Source organism: Anser anser, assembly GCF_964211835.1.
Source record: "Anser anser genome assembly, chromosome: 19".
Lineage (NCBI taxonomy): Eukaryota > Metazoa > Chordata > Aves > Anseriformes > Anatidae > Anser > Anser anser.
This window is the reverse complement of record NC_139740.1, coordinates 14,171,737-14,186,184: the sequence shown is the minus strand read 5'-3', so window position 1 is coordinate 14,186,184 and position 14,448 is coordinate 14,171,737. Positions and strand designations below refer to the sequence as shown.

Here is a 14,448-nt window from a genome sequence, read left to right as displayed (position 1 = left end):
AGCCACCTAATTAAAAACTGGACTAAAACAAGGGAAGAAAATAACTTAATTTGGGTGCTATTTGCCTTGCTAATGTGGTGGCAGTTTTCTGCGCCGGGTGAGTGTTTATAAAATCTTAATTAGGTTTCCTGTTCGGAGCAGCGACCGATACAAGTCCCTGCCTTAATGGACCGGCACCTTGGGGATGCGGTGGCTCTGCCCGTGCCCTGCGGCTGGATGAGGTTAGAGGTGGGGAAAAGGGATGGGGAATTGGGATGGGGGAGAGGGATGGGAAGCAGCTGCAGAAGGATGGCTGCCGGCTTCCCGTTGGCTTTTATTTTCCCCTTCTTATTTTTTTTTTCTTCTCTGTTCTTTTTAATCAAAACTTCAAATTGGACTCAAAGCAGCTATTTATAAACCTGTCAGGGGAGGCTGGCATTTCTCTATCAGGTTGCTATTGAATGGTTGCTAACGGCTCTTCAACGGAGGCAAGGAGCGGGCGGCGGAGCTGGGGCTGCTGAATCCCCCCTGAGCCCCACGAACACGAGGGGCCGCGGCTGCGGGACCCCCAGGACCTGCGGGACCCTCGTGTTTGCCCGTGATCTCAATGGGGCTGACACCCAGCCGTTACTGCTAGCCCACCCCAGCGGTATCGGGTTTGGGGCAGGAGGGCTGCGGGTTGCAGCTGAGCAGCGGGGACCTGGCTCTTCCTCCCCACCGAGGTTTACACCTGGGAAATGCACGAGAGGGAAGGGAACGGCTCAGCCTGGGCATGGGGCGAGCAGCGGCCGTGGCCAGGGCACCCTGGGGGGCAGCAGGGGGACCCCAACCCTCTCCCCTCGCCCCTCCCGGCCACCACCCCGCGCAGCAGAAATGGCTGAAGTGTCCTGTCCGGCCCTGCGTGGGGAAATGATTTAGACAGTTGTATTAAAATGCAAATTTCTGCCTGGCTTGCTAGTTTATCATCTGACTTGTTATACAATTTGCCAGTTATAGAAGAAAAATTACCATAATGGGCCCCCGGGGAACGGTTGTAAAAAGGATACCAAACATTACTTATCATCCCATTCCGCTACAATTATCTGGTGCTTTTCTTCTTCCCCCCAACCCCAAGGAAAATTAAACCATCAATAGGAGCCAGGGAGACGCGGGGAGCGAGCGTGGCAGCCAGGCAGACGGCTGCGTGGTGCTGTGCCCGCCCCGGAGCCCGCCCGCCACCTCTCGCTGTGTGCCCCAAATAAACCTTGTTAATTGTCCAGGAAAACGGAGGTTAAACGCTCCCAGACCTCCTCAAAGCGATATCGCGGAGAGAAGGGCGAGAGCGCAGGAGAGAGAGTGGGGAAAGGGACCGCATTTCTTCAGCGAGGAGAACAAGAAACCCTTTAATGTGGCTCTGTGTGAAGGGGATTAAAGATGCCTCGTTTATTCCAGGGAGACAATTTAGCTCTGCCCTCTGAACCCCGTTTTGCTGTAGGTGCGTTCGCATCGCTGGGGCGCCTTTGGAGAGGGGAGAGCTGGAGATGGAGGCAGGGACCGGTGCTCCTGCCGAGGGGCTGGGGGCATCTCCTGGCACATCTCTGCTCGTCCCAGGTTCTCCAGGCATCCCCAGACATCTCCAGGCATCTCCAGACATCATCTCCCGGCATTTCCCAGCATCTCCCAGCATCTCCTGGCACCTTGCAGCATCCCCTGGGGTGCCAGGGAGAGCCTTCCCTGCAGCCCAGCAATGGGATGGCCCCAAGGCGCCTCCGCTCCTCATTTTGGAGGCTGTTTAAATGCACGGTGCAGGGAGGTGGCTGCTTTTTGGACCACCGATGCCCCCCCTGCCATTAGCAGCTCTCAGAGGGGTCGGTGCCAACCCCAGCCACGTGCGTGCGGCACCACGAGGGTGATGCCTGCTGGTCCCGGCCAGCCGATCCGGAAACCCCCCAGGATTCATCCTCCAGCTCGGATGCTTTCCCGCCGGCTTGGAGACGAGCCACCAGCGCAAGATTCCAGGCAGTCGAACGCAAAATTTTCCATGCAGATCATTTCCTAATTAAACGGCTCCTGAAGCAGCCGCGTGCGAGCTGGGAGCGCTGGCGAAGGCGCCGGCTCCCAGGGGTGCAAACTGGCGGGGGCTCGCATGGAGCAGCACGCGCGGGCGGCTCCCCCTGGACCCCAGCCCCTTGCAGCCCCCCTGTAAATCCTGAACCTGTCCCAGGCTCCGTGAGGGAAATCCTCCCTGCGCCTCCCCCAGCTCGTGCGAGCAGCAGCAGGAGGAAACAGCCACCCCTGAGCCCTCCAGGAGCTGCAAAATTCCCTTTCCTGCCCCCAGCCCAGCCCAGCAGAGCCAGGGATGAGCGGCTGAGCCTCCGCTTGCCCCTTGCTGCTGGTGGCATCCCCCAGCTGTGCGGGGCAGGATCTGTGTTCCCCCCCCTGGGCTGCTCTTTCCGGGCAGGCAGCGGTGTGCAAATTACACCAGGATGCGCCCAGCCACGGCTTAGTCCCTGCCAACCCCCGTGGGAGGCTGATCAGCTCCGCTAACCCTGTGTCATGTATGGGGGGGCTGCGCTGATCCCCCTGTCCCTGCGGCACGGAAGGCTCGTGCCTCACCGGCTGCGCCGAGCGGGCGAAGCAAAGCAGGGGCTGCAGGCGGGGGGAGCGGAGCGAGGGGGCTTTGCCAGGCTGTGTGGGGTGAAGGGGAACATGGGGGGGCACAGAGGAGGGGGTGCTGTGGTCTTCAGAGCCCTCCGTGCCAACTCAGGGCTCCCTGGTGCGTTTTGAGGGCGAATTGGGGCTGGTGCCGGTGCGGCGAGGCGAGCAGCGAGCAGCCCTGCGTGCTGACACAGTGAGCAGGAGCTAAACATCCGGGGAGTAACGAGCCTCCGAGTCCAAATTTTATGGACTAATTACGGCTCTGTTTATTGCACTTTTAAGTAGAAGTTGGTTGCAGTCGCCGGGGAGGCTCTGGCTTACCAATAAATAACTGCTGTGTCTGTGTCCCACCAGCCTCCCCGCGCACCGAGGTCAGGCCAGGCAGCGGGGCCGGGTGCGAGAGCGTTTGGGACCCCTCGTGGGGGGGATGCTGGCTTCTGTCCCTGGTGCTCCCAAATAGGATGGAGCCAGGACCCTGTTCCGAGCCAGTGGGGGCCGCACTGTCCCCAGCCACACGTCCCCATCCCCTGCCCCACATGCGGCCAAGCCGGGGGGCTCAGAGCCACAGCCCCGTGCACCCCCCAGGGTCTTGCCCTTGCTCCCCAGTTCCTGCCCAAGGCTGACCAGGAACCATGGCATGACCCGGCCACGGGTGACACACATCCCTGGTGATGAGGCCACCGAAATATTGTATCCCCATGACCAGAGCAAGCAAAGGGGCAGGTGGGGACACCACGTCCCCGGGCCGGGCGGTTTGGCCCCAGGAGGAGGCGGCTGCAGCGCTGCCGCCCAGGCGCTACGGGGGACGGGGCTGCGCGGGAGGAGTATTTTTAGCTTTCTCATTAACCGAGTGCTTTCAAATTAGCCTTCTATTAACCTCAAAGTAAAATGAAAGCGTTAGAAAGAAAGCATTTTCGCCCCCCTTCCCTTGCAGGGCTTACGTCTCCCGCGGAACATCGAGGTTTCCGCAACGATCGCCCCGTTTGCCCCGCAGCCCTGACGCGGGGCCGTCGTGCAGCGCTCCGCTTCTGGGGAACAATGGGGCGCCGAGGGGCCACGCACGGCACGGCCCTGCTGGGGCCTGCAATTCATTAACCCCTTGCTAAAACGGATGACTTTCTCCCCTTCATGTAGGGCAGGCGGACGGACGGACGGACGGACGGACGGACAGCAGCAGCCCTGGGCTCCCACCGTCCGAGCCCTGAGGTTCTGCTCTGGCTCCATCCAGCTCCACCCGAGGTGCTCAGCACCCAGAAGCGGTGCAGGGGCTGTTCCCAGCTCTCTCCATCCCCTTGTCAATTTTATTATTATTTTTTTTTGCCAGGTTCCTGTGGCCGTGGGGGTGCTCCCTGCACCCCAAACCCGGCAGCCCTGTGCTGCAACGCCCCGTGGTGCAGGGGGTGCTGAGCCCTCGGGGTGCCCCCTGCCCTGCCGTACACCCCGCTTCCCCGAGGTGCCGTGGATGGAGACCCAGGGCCCTGGGGTGCCACAGCTCCCGCCCAGACCCATGGGGCTCCCCAAAATCATCCTGCCCCCTGCCCCCAAGCACCCAGCACGTCCCCGCACCCGAGCAGCCTCCGATCAAACGAGGCACACCCGTGTGTGTGCAGAGCCCCTAAAACCCCGCGCGCACACACACGGGGGTGATTTCCATTAGGAGGAAAGCAGAAATAACAGGGACATCAAAGCGGAATTGGAAAGACAGAAGAGAAAAAATCGGGGCGGGGGAGAAGGGGTGGGGGCGAGGCGGGAGAAGAAAGGGAAGAAGCTGCACGGAGCCGGCGTCCGTCCTGCAAATTGGAAGTGCTGCTCGGAGGTGTCCACGGGCGACCTGCCAAATCAATTGATTTCATCTGTGGGCAGAGATGCCTTTTTTTATTTCACACCAATTTTCACGGCCGGCGTTAGATAAAAATGGCAGAAACGCGGGGAAGAAGAGAGCCCAGCGGGGAGGGGGGCGGGGGGGGGCCGGCGGATGACAAAAAGGGATGGAGGGGGGACGCTGGCGGGGAGGGGAGTGGGGGCCGTGCAGGAGTGGGGTCGAGCCCGGGGATGTTGCCCCCACCGCCCCACCACCCACCAGGTGGGCAATGGGCACCCGCTGCCCCGTGCCCCCTGCCTGCCCCCTGGGACGCTCTGACACCAGGACCCAGCTCCCCTCCCTCCCGGGACACAGAAATGAGGGGGAACCCCAAATTCCGGCACTTTTCGGGAGGCGCAGTGGGGTCACCCCTCTGCCACGGGCACCCGTGCTGAGCTGGAGAGCTCAGGCAGAGAAAAATAGCTGGTGACATCAAGGTTATGCAGTCCTGGGCTGCCAGGAAGGATTATCTCCTGCAATCCATCACTGGCCTGGATCCTATTGCATTTTTCCTTTTGCTCTTTTTTCTTCCCTTCGTTCTTTGCTCTCTTTCTTTTTTTTTTTTTTTTTTTTGAATGGAAAACGTTTTTAGCAACCTTAATAGCCACCGAGAGCTGCTGCAAAGCTGGCACAGAAATCTATCATTTTTATTTGGCTGTGTCTGATAATAAGTAAGCTCGGGCCGTAAATCCCACGACCTTGAGAATTAAATAATAACAATAATAATAATAATGAAATCCCACGGAACTTCCCACCCGGAGCAGGCCCTTCGGCTCGGGCAGGTGGGATGGGCTGTGGTTTTCCTGGCGCACGGGAGCTCCCACAGCAGGCAGTGGGGACTTGTTTGTGAAGGGGAGAGGGCACCAAGCTGCTGATGTCTGAGCACCCCGATGGATTTGGGATGGGATGGGGTGGGGGCAGCTCCCCCAGCCCCCACTGTGAGCCCCATGGGCCCAGAAAAAGCCACGGGGCTGGGCAGTGATGGGAATGCTGAGCATCAGTAGTGACGCACGGGGCTCTGGTGCGTGCAATGCCACCGATGGGTGGCACCGGGGCACAGCCAGGCTGTGGGGCCTGTGGCACATTTTGGGGACCAGCCGGGGGTCCTCCCCGTGGGCTGGTGGGGGGTCAATGGGGGGCGCGGGTGCTGGGTCCGGGAGCGCAGCCTCGGGGCAGGGATTTGCCGTCAGCCGCTCGCCGAGGAGACATTTCACTCTGGAAATGTTTCGTTTTGACATTTCGCAAAGAGAAATCTCTGACTTTTTTTTGTCACGCGATGGCATTTTTCTCTTGGAGCCAATATATCAGAACCGTAACAAAAGCCCAGCAACTGGAAGTCAAAACATTTTCCTTGCGTTGAGCGACGCGCTCTGGGCTCGTTCCAAGAGGCGCCTCCCTCCTGCCCCACGCTGCTGCTGCTGCCTCGCCCCAATTTCCCTCTCTGTGGCTCCCGGTCCTTGTGGCTCCTGGTCCTTGTGGCTCCTGGTCCTTGTGGCTCGTGGTCCTCAGGTCTTGCTGGCCACGGCTCCGTGCCATTTGGACGGATCCCGTTTGCAGCCACATTGCCCGCGGCAGGGACGCAGTGAGGCCAACGTGGAGCCGAGCGTGGCGGCGCAGATAACCGAGGGGAAGTCAACCTCTTGCGCTAGCACGGGAACAATTCTGCTCGCCTGAGCCCAGCTGTCAGCGGCCCTCATCAAATGCAGGAGCAGCTGCTGCTGGCGGCGGGGCCGGCCCCGCTGCGGCCGGGGTTGTGCATCTCCGCGGGTGAGCAGGGGGGGAGCAGCCCCTGCGCCCTGGAACCAAGCCCCCAGCCCCTGGCGTGGGTAAATGCGACCGAGCTGCCTGGATCCGGGGGCTGCGATGGGGACGGGAGGGTGGGTGGCACGGGGACGGCGTGGGAGATGAGCACAAGCAGGCAGCCTGCGACTCAGCGAGGCTGGAATGAATTTGGGGGGATTTTTGCGAACTTTGGGAAGCCGGGAGCTGTTCTTCTGTCTAAGAGTGGCAAAGCTCTGAGGTCCGGTCCTGTGCTTTAACCCCCGCTCCCAACAAATTGTTTGGCTGGAACAGGGTCCCCAGGGCTGGACCCACGTGGGGTTTGCAGGGCCACGCCAGCCCCGTGTCCCCTCTGGTAGGGCTGGGGGGCACCCGAGCAGCCCAGGGACCAGCAGGCGCTGCCTGCGACGATTCCGCTCGCTCCTCGGTCCCTGCTGCTCATCCCTGCCGCCGAAGACTATTAAAAATCTAACAAATGTGTTAAATTAAATAGTACTTTTGCACATATTAAATGAACCTCCCTGCAGCAGGCTGGGAGCTCGCCGAAGCCCCGTGACGGATGTGCTGGGGCTGCGCCGAAGGAGGCTTTTGGGAGCCGTGGGGAAGATGTGCACCCCGTGGAGCTGCCACTTCGGGGCCAAGCAGCTCCTGAGCCTGGCTCCTGACTTGCAGCTGGTGCCTGAGACCCCCCAGGGCAGCTCCTGGGTGCTGTTTTGGGGCTGCCAGGTTGGGGATCCCCGCAGCTCCATGTGCCTCTGCTCCCCGGTGCACGGGGCCGGGGCTTGCGGCAGCGCGGGGAGCAGAGGGGTTTGCTACAGGCTTTGGGGTGCCCAGGGGAGCCACCGGTGCTCCCCATTAATAATCCCCACCTTCTAATGAGCCGTCAGACACCCAGAGGGTTGCAATTAGAAGCGAACCCTCCTGCTGGAGGCATCGCCGTGCTCGGCCCCGCAGCCCGGGCTGCGCCCCGGTGTCACCCCCCTCACCCAGCCCGGCCGGGAGCACGAGCGCTGTCCTCTGCTGGGACCCCGGCTTAATTAATCTTCTGTCGAGTGCAGGAGTGGTAATGGTCCCGCAGGAAGCAGGCAAGATGATTGTGCTGGAGTGAGACAAAGGAGAACAGTTAGACTGTGACAGCCGATATTAAAATGACTACAACTCACTTCATACCCCGAGTCAGTGCATTATATTCCGTATAAATAATGGGTTACTCCAGGTTAACTGTCTGTTGCTGCGTTCCAACTGTTGATATTTAATTAGCTCTAAAATTAAAGTGTTCTTTTATTGCCCTGCCATTAGAATTGCTTTATTTCTAATTGATTGAGATTAAAGTGTCTCCTTGAGATCCCAGCTCCCCGGTGCCGGGGAAGGGCGTGGGGACAGGTTCGAGGTGGGGGCTGACACCGGGGGGTGACAGCAGCCCCTGCCTGGTGGTGCTGAGCATCCCGGGGGTGGCAGCGAGGGGCTGGGCCTGGGGGCACTGGGTCTGCACCAGCTCCTGGCCCCCCAGGGCCGAGGCCCTTCCCCGTGCATCCCTGGGGAGGCTCCTCACTGCGATCACAGCAAATTAACGAGCGTCCCAGCCGTCGGATAAATGCACCCCTATGGGCAGGGGCCAGCGGGGCTCAGGGTGTCTCATCGTCAGCACCGATACCTCACCTTTTTGGTTGCCTTTTTTTGAAAATCACCCTGAAATGCTAACGCCAGGGCAAGGCGAGGCGGGGGACGGAGCCGCAGGAGCCCCGGCGATGGCACCGTGCTGCGGCCCCCATGCCAGGACAGGAGCCGGGACAGGAGCCGCTTCCCACGTCTCAATAACCGCTGGAATTATTGCCCATCCGATCAGCCTGAGATGAAATTTAACAGCCCGAGGTGGACATCAGGCACTGATAAAAAAAAAAAAAGGCACATCTTGCTTCGAGCTTAAACGGCTCTTTAAAAAGCTAATGCATAATTTAACCGAGCAATTTACAGCAGGCTCACTCGTGGGGAAGGCGGGGGGGGGGGGTGCAGAGGGGCCGAGGGCTCACAGGCAGTGTGGGACACGCTCGTCCCCATGGCTGTGGGGCGATGTCTGCTCCCCTCGTCCCCTGCACCCCTCTGCCCCCCCTGCACCCCTCTGCCCCCCCTGCGCCCCAAGCCTGTCCCCTAAAAAACGCAGCAGCCGGGCACAGAGCAGCACCCTGCCTGTTGCTTCAGCGCACCCGTAATCACCGCGGGAGGCCAGGTTCATTGGCAGGGCCGTATTCTGCGCCCGAGGTAAAAGCGGCGCCGAGTTGCAGCAGGGGAAGATTTGATTTAGTGCCGCTGTCAGCGGGGACACGGCCCCGCGGCCGCCGCAGGAGTTGTGCGCCAGCGGCTGCCCCCAGCATTAATTGGTGGCGGGCTGTCAGGAGCGTGCGATACGCACGGTGTCGGGCACCGAAGCTTTGGGAAGGTCTAAAGCTGGTCGGCAGGGATGGGTGCTGGGGCTTTGATTGCCTCTACCTGCACCGATTTCCCATGGGTGCTGGAGGAGGGCAGCGTGCGCCCGCGTGGCTCCGCGGGTGAGCACCGGCCGTGCCAGGGGAGCGCTCTGCCGCTCCCGGTGCTCTGGGTGCCAGCCTGAGCACCCACAGCTCTGCGCTGCCCCGTGCCAGGATGCTGTGGCCAACACGGTCCCCAGCCCCTGCCCTGGGAGCTCAGCCCTGCGGCAGCACCAGGGCAGGATGCGGCCCTGCAGATGGCCAGGAGAAGCGCTCGGCATCGCTGGCTGCGCGTCCCTCCTCCCACACACCCCTGCTCCGTGCCATGTCCCCGTCCTGGGGAGGTCGCTGGGATCGAGCGGGTCACGGCCCCCGAGCAGAAACGTGCCCAGCTCAGCAGAAAAGCGGTGGAGGTTCCTGACAGGCTTGGAGGGAGGGGAGGGGATAAAACCTGCGCAAAATGTAAAGAACCGCCGGACCTGCTAAACGAATTAACTTGTTAGTGGAATACATCTGCATAAATCTGAATAAATGACGACTCGATGTCCAGGCCAGGTGCTTGGCAACCCCCTCATCCTCATCAGGGAAATGTGAAAGAGGAATAAACGTGATGGAAGAGGAGACTTTGCCTGGATCTGTTTGCCTCTCCGAGCCCCGTGTGTCTCCCGCGGCTGCGCTCGGTGTGTGCTGAGCTCCCGGCGCCCCGAATCGCTGCGGTGCCGGGGGCAGCCGCGAAGCCGCCCCTCGGCAGAGCAGCAGCGAGCAATCGGCGTGGCATTTAGGTAAATGCTACAGCCATTTGTAAGTGTTCGTTTCCGTGGGCGCCCCATCTATTACATGACAGCTATTTGCTGAACATCCTGACGCGCCTTCCTCCGCTTACAGATAAGCTCCTGAGCAGGGGGAGGCTCGGGGCATGGCTCAGGCAGGGGCTTGGAGCAGCAAAACTTCATCACCAAAAGTGTCCCCATGTGCAGGATGGGACGGATACCCGGTGGCACGTGGTGCTGTGTCAGGAGGAGGTGAGAGGCCGCATCCGGAGGGCTGGGGCTGAGTTTTGCAGCCCGGGGAGCAGCGCAGGGGCAGCTCACAGCCAGCTCCGGTGGCCCCGGTGCCGCGTGGGGACAGGTCGGTGGCTTGTGCAGGAGCCCCTGCAGCCAAGCCACTGGGTGCGAGACCTCGGGTGTGCAGGAGGCAGCCACGTTACACGCAGAGCTGAGCTTTAATTTAGCTAAAAGACTTGGAAAGCCAAGCTCTGCCCGCCAAAACAGCTCCTTGAAAAAGAACAATAATGCAAAATAAATAAGGCCCGGGCACCACAGGTGGGTACTTAGCTTAATCAAACGGTGTCACCACCCAGAAAATGCTCAGCCCTCGCCCCTATGCCTGCCTTCTCCTTGGGGTGCTCCGAGGTGCCCTCCTGTGCTGTCACATCTCCCTGGGGTCGTTCCTGCTCCTCCCTTTTGCTGCCAGCACCCCTTGGCGTGGCCGTGCAGGTGGTGGTGGCCCCGCTGGTGCTGCCCGAGCCCAGCCTGGGGCCAGGGCGATGCTCCCAACATGTGGCACTGCCCAGGTTTAACCCCCCCGGGGCTCAGTGGGACGGATCCTGACCCCATGCACCCCGCTCAGATCAGGCCGTGCCCTGTCTGGGGCCATCGGTCCCACCCCCACACCAGTCACAGCACAAGGACCACAGGATCAAGGCGAAATCTGGTGCACCTTTTATGCCAGAGCACCACCGAAGCACTTGGGAGAGGTAAGAACAGAAGAGCGGTGAATTAAATAAGGAACAATGGAAATAATAGAAATAATCAATCATGTATTTACAGATGCACGGTCCCGGCTCTGCTGGCCCCGAGGCTGGGGCTGGCAGGTCCCCTGCTGCTGCACCTCGGGGACGTTTCCAAAGCCAGCCCTTGCTCAGGACCCAACACCCCGCGGTGTCCCCAGTGCCAGGCGCGCTGGTGAATGGCACGAGGACTGTGCTGGGCAGCAGCACCACGCGCGGCATGCTGTGCTCCCAAACACCGCAAATTGCTGCTCCCGCACAGGGCTCGCCGACAGAAAGCCTCTTGCTGAGCCGTCTTTTCATGCTCCCTGCCTCCTAAACAACTTGATCGCGCTTGACTGTAATCCTAAAATGTTTTAATGCCGGTTTATTTTCAAAAGCAACACATAATAGCGACGCCTGCTTTCCCTCGCCCTGGATGGCTGGCACGAGCTCCGCGCAGGCGGAGCGAGCGGGGTCCCTCGGGGTCTCCTGGCTGGGGGGGGGGGTCTGGGGGTGGTGTGGGGGGCGGCGATGGCCTGGACCCGCTCCCCATCTCGCCCCCTGCGCTCCCAATCTGCTCCTGCCGTCCGCCAGCTGCCTCCAAATTGATGGTGCTCAGCCACGCTGGGCGATCGCCATCGATCTCCGGGGAGGAGCGGGGCCGTGCTGCGGCTGTCGCCTCCGGCACCGCGCTCCTCTAGGACGCGGGAGGGGAGCGGGAGCTGCCGCGGCTCGCAGGGCTCTCCGTGCACGGAAAACCTAATGAACGTTCCCAGGCAAAGAGACGGGCTCTGCAGGGCTGTGCCGTGGGGCTCGGTGCTGGTGCGGGGTCTGGGCTGTGGGGCAGGGAGCAGGGCACGCTGGTGGCAGTGGGGCTCTCCAGGGACTGTGGGGTGGTGATGGATGGGATCGGTGGGTGGCAGCGCGGGTGAGCAGCTGTGCTGGGCTCCGGCATTCGCAGGCTGATTTATTGCTCGCTGGGGTGGGTCTGTAGGATCCAAGTCTGAATGGAAACCACGGGGAGATTTTTCCTGGGCGAGCATTTGGGCGTCCAGCGCAGACCTGGGGCACCGCATGCACTCCGCACTGGGCACCCTGAGCTACTGGGGTCCCTCTCACAGAGGGCTTCCTGGCTCCTGGGAGAACCAGAGCTGAAAATAACTGGAATTCTCAGGGCCTGGACACGTGCTTTGACCCCACAAATATCCCCCTGGTACCCCCGGGGCTGGCTACGCCACGTCCTGCCCATGCCGAGCGAGGTGCTGAGCGCCATCGCACCGCCAGCGCCGGCTCTGCTCCTGCAAGCCCTGCCTGCCCTTCCCGGCGCTGCGCCGTGTCATTAATATATCTGTCACAGGGCAAGTTGCAGGCGAGATAATATTGATACAGCCATTAGTGTGCGCAGAGAAGGAGGCGTGCTGCAGGGTGCTGCAGCGCAGGGCCCTGCTCGTGCGCAGCTGATGTCTCTGACACCTGGACCACGATTGTCCCCCCCCCCTCCCCGCTCCTCTGGATGCTGCAGGCGTGTGCTTGCTTCCCCGCATCACCCCCCGGGACCGGAGCAAGGTGCTGATGTCCCCATCTTCCACCCCAAAACAGGGGCCGTGCCACGTGGACCCTGCTGTACGGCACCGTCTGTGAGCCCCCACTTTTCGGGGGGGGGGGGGTCTGACACCGCCGCTGCCTGCTCCTGCGCTACCTGCGGGAGGGAGCAAAGCCGGGAGCCCTTAAAATAACACACAACTGTTTAAGGATGTGAGATCCGTACTAAATCTCGGGGAAAAGGAGCAATTATCCTGTCAGGGAAGGTGATATAATTTGGGAGAGCTGGTTCCGCAGCTGTAATTTTTCCCCCTCCATTCGCTGCGGCGCGCAGAGCTCTGCCCCCGGGGCTGCGGCCGCGCCGGCCACCGTGGGAGCTGGTGGCCCTTGGGGACACCTCCCCGGGGTGGCTCTGCCCCTGGGGCAGGGGAATTTTTCCTTCTTCCTGTAAATTCCCCATGGATGTGGGGTGCACGGGCTGGTCCCCTGGGTCCTTGTCCCCAGGGGGAGCAGGGCGCTGTGGCACGGTGCCGGTGCCGGTGGGTGGCGGGGTGCAGGGGGTTAACGCTTCCACCCGTCGGGCTGCTGGGGAACGTAATTAAGTGCTAACTTGTCATTTTTTTTAATGAAGTACCGGAGCTGGAGATTTATAATTGCTAATGAGCTAGAATAATAATTAGTTGTTTTTTAATGAGGCCGATGATCACTCGGAGGGAGAGAGAGCGCCGGGCCCTGCTTTGGCCTAATTTTTCATCCACGATGGTGCGGTGTGTCCAGCCGTGGGGGCGGCCCTGTCCCCATGTCCCACCAGCTCCGTGCCCACCCACGGGCCTGTCCCCACGTCCCTGGGCGCAGGACCAGCGTCCCAGCCCGCGGTGCCACCCCGAGCACCGTGGCACCCACCGGGAGGACCACAGCTTTCCTCCGGCAGGAGGATCTGGCTGCCGAGGTCACCTCTCGCATTGTCACCGTGGTGGCACCTGGGGACCCTGGGGACAGATCCTGCACCGGGGGTGGGTGCGGGTTTGGCTCTCGCACCCTTTAAGTTGCTGTGGGTGCCCATGAGCACCGGTGGCACCAGGCAGCGTCCCGTCCCCATGCACGGGATGGTAGCACAAGCATCAGATACTAATTAGGTTAATTGCAGGTGATTAGCTTTAACCAGAGAAAGGGCAGGCCCAGGCGCAGGGAGCCACCTGGGGAGCCAAGCTCCCCAGTAGCCCCACTGCCAGGCCCTGGGGTCGCCAGAGACCCCCAGTCGCCTTCTGGCTCTGCACACCTGCCTTCCTCCCTCCCGAAACCCCCCCCTAATTGCAGCAGAAGCCTGGAGAGCCTCCAGTGATTGCGTCTGAAGGATTCATAAATCAGGCAGCAAAATAATGGGGGATCTCTGCGATATTGTTTCAAAGAAAATTAAAAAAAAATACCACAACAACAACAAAAAAAGCAGAGATGGAAGCGACTGCACCCAGCAGGGTGCCTTCATACCCCCATTTTCTTTTTCCCTGTTGAAATGGATAATCAAGCCATGCCAGGCAATCTTCAGCTTCCTGGAGGCACCCCGCAGCCCCCGGCACGGACCCCAAATGATTTTGGTGACATTTCTGCCTCCGGGTGCTGCCAGACCCCTTGGCAGAGCAGCCGGGCCGTGGGGAATAGCAGGAACCGTGGCAGGGGTGAGTAGGTCTGGGGGGGGCAGGGGGTTCAGCACCGGGACCCCCACACCCGGCCCCGGCTCGCGGTCCCGCGGGGCAGCGCCAGGCGGCTGCGGTTCACGCTGCCCTGGTTTCTGCTACTTCACAGGAGCTGAAATGTGACCTTTTTTAATATACCAGGCTGCCACGTCGGAGCCGGGAGCGACTCTGGGAGGAAGAGGTGGGAGAGGGCGAAGCGGGGAGGGGGGGGAAGGAGCCGCGCAGCCTCCCCGCGGCACCGGGGTTTGGCAAGCCAGGGCTGGGCTGAGCCGGGGATGCTCAGATGCGATCTGGGCTCCTGTGGGGGACAGTGGGGAGCCAACACCTCCAGCCCTTGCTGGCGCTTGGAAATCCCTGAATTTCCTGCAGGAAAGGGGGTCTGCAGGGTGCTGGCTGTGGTGCTGGGGGAGGCAGGGAGCCTGGCATAGCAGGGCTGGAGGACGGGGCAGAGGCGGGCGAGAGCCCGTTTAGAAATAAGTTAAATTTAAAAATAAATTTAAGCTGTCACGTGCGTGGTGCCGGGAGTGAGAGCGGGGCTGGGCACAACGAGCCCGGCCTGAAATTGCAGCCCTGCGCCGCGCCGCAGACGAGGCCCCGATAATTGCGCTTTCTTTTCTTCCTTTCTTTTCCTCTTCCCCCCGCTGAGCTGCAATAATTGGGTGCTGTCGCCCGGGCTCATCCGCTGCCGGCTGCCTGAAAGGAGCTCTGCAATTAGTGAGT

The 14,448-nt window shown here is 61.2% G+C and overlaps 1 long non-coding RNA gene across 1 annotated transcript; it reads left to right on the top strand.

Moving 5' to 3' along the window:
- Positions 1-5,267: 5,267 nt before the first annotated feature.
- LOC310883943 lies at positions 5,268-13,918 on the top strand. The gene is made up of 2 exons (XR_014573954.1): positions 5,268-13,710; positions 13,838-13,918. It is a non-coding gene; the product is annotated as an uncharacterized lncRNA (long non-coding RNA).
- The last annotated feature ends 530 nt before the right edge of the window (positions 13,919-14,448 follow it).